Source organism: Watersipora subatra, chromosome 6, assembly GCF_963576615.1.
Source record: "Watersipora subatra chromosome 6, tzWatSuba1.1, whole genome shotgun sequence".
NCBI lineage: Eukaryota > Metazoa > Bryozoa > Gymnolaemata > Cheilostomatida > Watersiporidae > Watersipora > Watersipora subatra.
In genome coordinates, this window is record NC_088713.1 from 40782722 (window position 1) to 40789357 (window position 6636).

Here is a 6636-nt window from a genome sequence, read left to right on the forward strand (position 1 = left end):
TACACGATTGCCATTCGCATTCAAATGACGTATTATGAGTTAGGTTGTCTCTCCCTGCCATCAAATGGCTCAAGTCCCTATATATACTCAGCTTCCGTGGAGACTACACATTCAAATGGCGTATGGTGAGTTGTGTTATCACTACCTGCCATCAGATGGCTTAAAGCATCCAAAGTTTAGAGATTGTTCTGAGTTAGGTTTTAAAATAGTTCTAGTAGCATAAACATTCTGCTGTCAGTTTCACTATATCTTAAATATTGTGCTTATTAGCTTTACTTTAGCAAGATTGAGTTTAACGGTACCAAGGTATTGTATGTTGGACTAAGATGAGGCAGCCATAATTGCATTTTAAACAATTTTTGTTACAGATATACTTCAAATGAACATTAATAGCGCAGAACACAGCCATCATCAAAACTGCTGCTTTGGTAACCAATGCGTTATAACATGTAAATTCCCATGATAGTACATTGCTAACAGTTATGACCCCTTTTGTTACATCATGATCCTCCACAGCTGACAAAGTTGCGTTTTCCTAAATAAAACTACTCCTAGCTCGTAGAAAAAGCTCATTTCAGTGTTGCGACAGCTTTCCTTGGTCTCATAAGACCACTGTTGATTAATATCTAAACCATAAAAACAACATAATATACATATATTACTAGTCAGTAATTTCGCAGCAGTTTGACGAGCAATGCCAGCTTTCCTTCTGAGCCACAATCCTACTTCATAGTTTGACAGGCTCACCAACTAATGAAATAGCTTCTAATAAGAATAAAATAGGTAGTTTCTGCCTCATTTATTTTCAAATGACTTTTTATATTGCAGTTGACTAAAACCCTGTGATTGGTATAACACTCCTTAAACTTGCTCTCATATTTACGGTATCAACCTTGTGATAAAAGTTAGTCTACCATAAACTATTTAGGTTTAGAAACTATATACAATAACTTCCAAGTTTTTCCATTGTCTATTCAAGAAGAAAATCAAGGAGCCAAATTTTTAAGCAAAGTAAATCAAAGTGCAAAAAACCATTTACTATATTTTATTTCAATTTTATTGAGTCCTTCAAGCTTGAAGCTATAATTATTCAATTCAAAGAAGTTTGCTACCATAAACAATCAAAAGTTGCTAATACAATCTGACAACAGGTCTTCAAATTGTTAGAACTCATTTCGCAGCTAAACGAAAAAGTAGCCAAGCTCTATATGAGTCATAATTTTGAGAAGCAACGCACTGTATCGCATCAATGATTATATGTTTTAATCAAAACCAGCCTTACTGGAGCAGATCACATTCCGAAACACATGAAAATAATCACACTTTGACTAAGTGTACTGACAGTGTGGGAAGGGGGAAGTGGGTTGAGTTAATAAAGTGCAATCTCAAACGGATGAGCTTACTCTTTCAAAAAGTAAAAAAGAACTGATTCATTAGCAAATCTTTCAATAATTTTAAAAATATAATCATTTGCTCAGTCAAAATTCCATAATATGCTTAAGAATCCTCTCAAAATCCACAGTTCTTCACATAATCCTTTAAGAATGCTTCACAAACAGGTGTTATGTTCTATTTCTATTACTACACAAGTACATTTCACATACAGACTGTAACAACTGTGTTTGTTATAACAGGCTGTCTGTTATACAATGAAATATTTAAATGTTTTGACACGATCATGCTACAGATGTTTTGGCATCTATGTTGTTGATTAATTAAGCTAATTAGGTGCATTCAAATATTATTGGTGAATTTTGTCTTGGACTACAAATATTTTTTGCCTACAAGTGATGAAGAATGAACAAAGGTAGAAGATTATTGGTCGATGAAAAAATTCATTTAAGTTCTGTAGCTTTAAAATGCATTTAAACATTTTATGATTACAAACCAGAAACGTTATGTTTGATCAGGAGCACATTTTTTTTGTATTAAATTATGTATATGAACATAGTATTATATCAACTTATTATTTTCCTATAGAGACAAGTTCTACTGATTAAATGTTGGACAGCTTCAGTAAATAGTTTAAATTTAGGAGCTCGTGCAGACATTTAAATTTCAAATATTGATCGGATATATCATGGTAATCAATTTCATGAGAGCATAATTACTAATGACAGTTTTGCGGACCCAACCCAGACGTTTAGTAAGCCAGCTCGGCAGAGGGATGCCTATTGAATGCAAATGGTTTAGACCAGGGGTCGGGAACCTATGGATCGCAAGCCATATGTGGCTCTTTTGATGGCTGCATATGGCTCTCTCAGACAAATCAGCAAGCGGTGAAATTGGCCAATCAAAACAAATCTACTAGACTTTTAATTTTACTTGCGCTCTCAGCCACAGCCATGCTCATGAAGGCCTTCACTTCACTGCAGAGCTAGTTATAGACTTAGTCCTTGAAAGCAGTGAGTGTGCTACCCCATGCTACCATCGCGCTATATATCTAAATAGTTATTATTCGTAGGCAAAACAGAGACAATAAGCTAGTTACTCTTAGCTCCACCTACTTGCTAAAATTCAATGTTATTTTATTGACTAGACAAAGTGTAATCCTGTCACAACTAGGAAAACACGATTTGAATCAGAGATTTGCTAATTGTTTTGGCAGACTTGGCATATGGGTTCAGATGTAAGCTTACAATCATTGTCCTACCTTTGTGTGAGCAATTGTTCATGTCAATTTATATGGATTATTTATAATATATAAATAATAATAATATATTAACTTTGGGCAAAAAAAATATTTAAAATTTTTCTACAAATAAATCATAATAAAAACAAATTATGAAAATAGTGTTGTTAGACTCAATTACGTGTGTGCAAAAGGGTCTGCGTTACGGCTTGTTGTGAGGTCAAGACTTGAACCTGCCACGTCTTCTGGCGTTGTCAGCTAATTAATAATTTTGAAGCCCTTTTTAGAAGATGGCTAAAAGAAAAACAGGTGAAGAGTATCGTACTTTTCACCAGGAATGGACAGAGCAATTTGCCTTTGTGGAGAGAGCAGGCTCTGCAGTATGTCTAGTATGCATTGATTAAATTGCCTCTATGAAACGTTCTAATATAAAGCGGCACTTTGACACGCATCATACTACATTTGCATCGAAATATCTTGAGGCCGCTGTCGTGATATTTTGTATATAGCCATGGCTGACAGGCAGGTCACGAGGTCCTGCATCCATGTATGTTTACAAGGATTGTGTGGTTTTACTGTTTCCTGATCTAATTAATTAGTGGTCAATTCATGATTAATACTTGGATGTAAAATTGATGTGGTAACACACTTGCTGTTGTGTAGCTAATCTGACAAGAATAAACTAATCTACTCTCCCAATATTACACTTCAGAAATTCACATAACACAGTACAACTATAACTATATCATACATGCACAACTGGTACGCCCTGAGAAACATATGACAGGGGCAGCAGGAAGAAAGCATGTGAAAACCTATTAAGTGTCATTAATGTTGAGAAATACTCATTAGTAACAGCATAGCAATATTATTAAACAAAATCCAGTGACATGTTGTGCTGTAAGTGTTGAAATTAATTAAAATGCACAATTTATTTGTTTCTTTAGTTTTAAACATATTGTATGGTTCTCACAATATTATATTTCAAAATATATGGTTTTTATGGCTCTCTCAGTCCAAAAGGTTCCTGACCTCTAGTTTAGACTATCAATTTTCACACACCGGACTAATTATAAAATTACTAGCGGAATGCCTGGCATTGCATGGATATTCCCAACAGCTTAACAAACACCAGTAAGTAATGTAGTTGTCTGTCACTTGCCGTTAACCCGGCACATTTTCAATGACTACTTTAATCAAACTAGTATCAGGATTGCTAGACCTAATAAAGAAAGCTACAACAGCAAGCATGAAACTAAATTGCACCGTAATGCAGAGTGGTATACTTATTTTCACCTAAATGTCTACATTTATCCCCAAATGAATCAATAAATCTTGCGGGGCTCTGTGGTTTAACATTTTGTCTTGAGAACCAGGCTTTCAAGAACAAATTTTATGCAATACATTATTTCTATTGTAAAATTTTATGGCTATAGCTAGAGAAACTGAATCCCACATGAGTATTTGAAATTTATATAGTTAGGTTTATGCGAAGAGACATTAGTCAATTATAACAATATTTACGTAATGAGACAAGCTTTACCTTATTGCAAGCCAAAGTCTTTTTTCCTAATACATGGATGAACCTTAAATCTGTACAAATAACTTTCACAGAGTCATGATGATAAACTTCTTAGTTTACATTTCAACTTTCTGTTTTACTCACATCGCTGAGTAACTTACTATAAGTACCAGTCTCACAGTGCTGAATAACTTACTATAAGTATCAATCTTACAGTGCTGAGTAACTTACTATAAGTACCAGTATCACAGTGCTGAGTAACTTATCATAAATGTCAGTATGATACCATTATTTGACAAAAAGGTGATCAAAAGTCTGATCAAAAGCAAAAAATTAGAAAAGCTGTGATGTAATTAGTGTATTTCATAAACAATGTTGCCTACAAACATTGAATCATATAGTCCATGTTATATTAACCACAACCAGCAGCCATAAGTTGGCAGTTGCATACATTCACGGCATTTCCATGACACTTGAAATTTGCAAATTTGAGCGAATCTGCAAGTTATCTCTGTCATGGAAATGGCATAAATCCGCAAGCTAAGCGAGTTTGCAATCCGCAAAACTTTAGCGGATCCATCGTGTTTGCGATTCATGGAAATGGCACTTGCGGTTAATGCCCATTAAAACATTGATGGTTATTACATTAAAAACATTTTCAAGCTTCAGTCATCTTTATTGCGAGTTCAGCTGTCTCAATGCGCTAAGGTTCCGAAAGATTGCTTCTAAGCTTTGCGTGACAAACTGCATAGTTATTTATAGGGTCAATAAAACTTAACCTATGCCGTCAAGCGCTAGCGTTAAATCTGCATCGGAATGCGTGTATGTTCATTGAAACGCTTGATTGCAAAGTAACTCAATTTGCGAATCATTCCAATAATGTGAATCATGTGAATTATGTGAGTCATGGAAACATAGTGATAGTACTCCCAACTGTTTTGACAATTGAAACTGATAGGTTCCCGAACAGTACAGCTCACTCAGCTCTGTGGTGTACTTAGGTTGGATTTGTGTTAAAACTAGTTTTTTTTGCCTGGATGGCTTTATACCTTATATAAGACTTGGGACAGAAGACAAAGTTAACAAAAAGCACAGAACTTTTGAGAATTTACATCCAAAATCGTTTGGCCAGACTCTAAATCAGCAACACAAAAAGTGAGTCATGACAATTAAAAATTTATTGACATAAATATAAAAACAATTCAATACCCAAACAAACCATAACAATGCATACCTTGTTTGTGAAATATTAAGCTCCATTTGGGATGTTAAGAGATCTTGCACAAATTTTTGTCCAAAGTGCAAGCTTAACAACAGATATGACTAGAAAATACTATGTTTTAGGACTTTTGTGTGAAGTCTTTCAAAAGCTTAATAAATTTGTGACTATTTAATCAGCAGAAAAATAACTCAATTAAGGTAACTTGAGGACACAAGCTTATGTACTGCAAAATATTTGAGAGCTGTCAAGCGGCATCTTCAGGCATTGTTAAGCTATTCTTTTACGCTCTACTGTTTTATATGAACTCCTAAAATTGTCTCTTAATATAATCTACAGACAGAGCACTTTTGTACAAAAGTGTGGAATCAGTGTCAAAGGAAGTTCAAGCCCAGTGATATTTACCTGAGCCTGAATTACCTGAACAGATGTTTGGAAAGCCAAGCAATATCCGACATCTCTACCAATTTTGTAAGAGATTACTGGCTGTCCAGAAAGTCCAAGAATACCTGGCTGGCCTTCGTAACTTAGTAAATCTAAGTTTTAAATGGTTTGAATGTTATGAATGAACATTAAAAATACACCATCAGTTTAATAAGAATATAGCATAAAAAGGTGATAGTTAATGTAACATGCCAGAAAAGGAGTGTAATGTGGTGTGATATGCTTTATATGAGCTCCTGCATCAAGTATATCAACAGATATTTTAATGACTTGCTTGATAACCATGAAAAATATATCATATATATATGCTTGTTTTATGATAGCATACTGTAGCCTGTTAGTCTTAACAAATAGATTATACGAGGGTTCATATATTGCGATAATAGATCATAGCCTTATAATCCCAACTAAAATGTCAAGGATGCATTGATAGATTTTTATAATAGATCGTAGTATGGCATTCCTAAGAAATATTTAATTGCTTCATTAATGCATTGTAATAATACACTATATCCCGATAGTCGTACCAAATAATTCATTGGTTCATTCATATATTATGAAAGTAAACCAAAGCCTGATAATCCTAAAATAGTTCATCGATGCATGTGTGGATTATGATAATCAAGTTTATCCTGAGATTCCTACCAAATAAAGCTTAGATGCATACATAAATCTTACACATAGCTCGTAGGAAAAGTTCCTTTCAGTGTGGCAACAGCTTTCCTTCGTCTCAAGACCATTGTTCATCAATATCTAAACCATAAAAACAACATCATGTACACTTATCACTAGTCAGTAAGTTTGCAGCAGTTGCCCAAC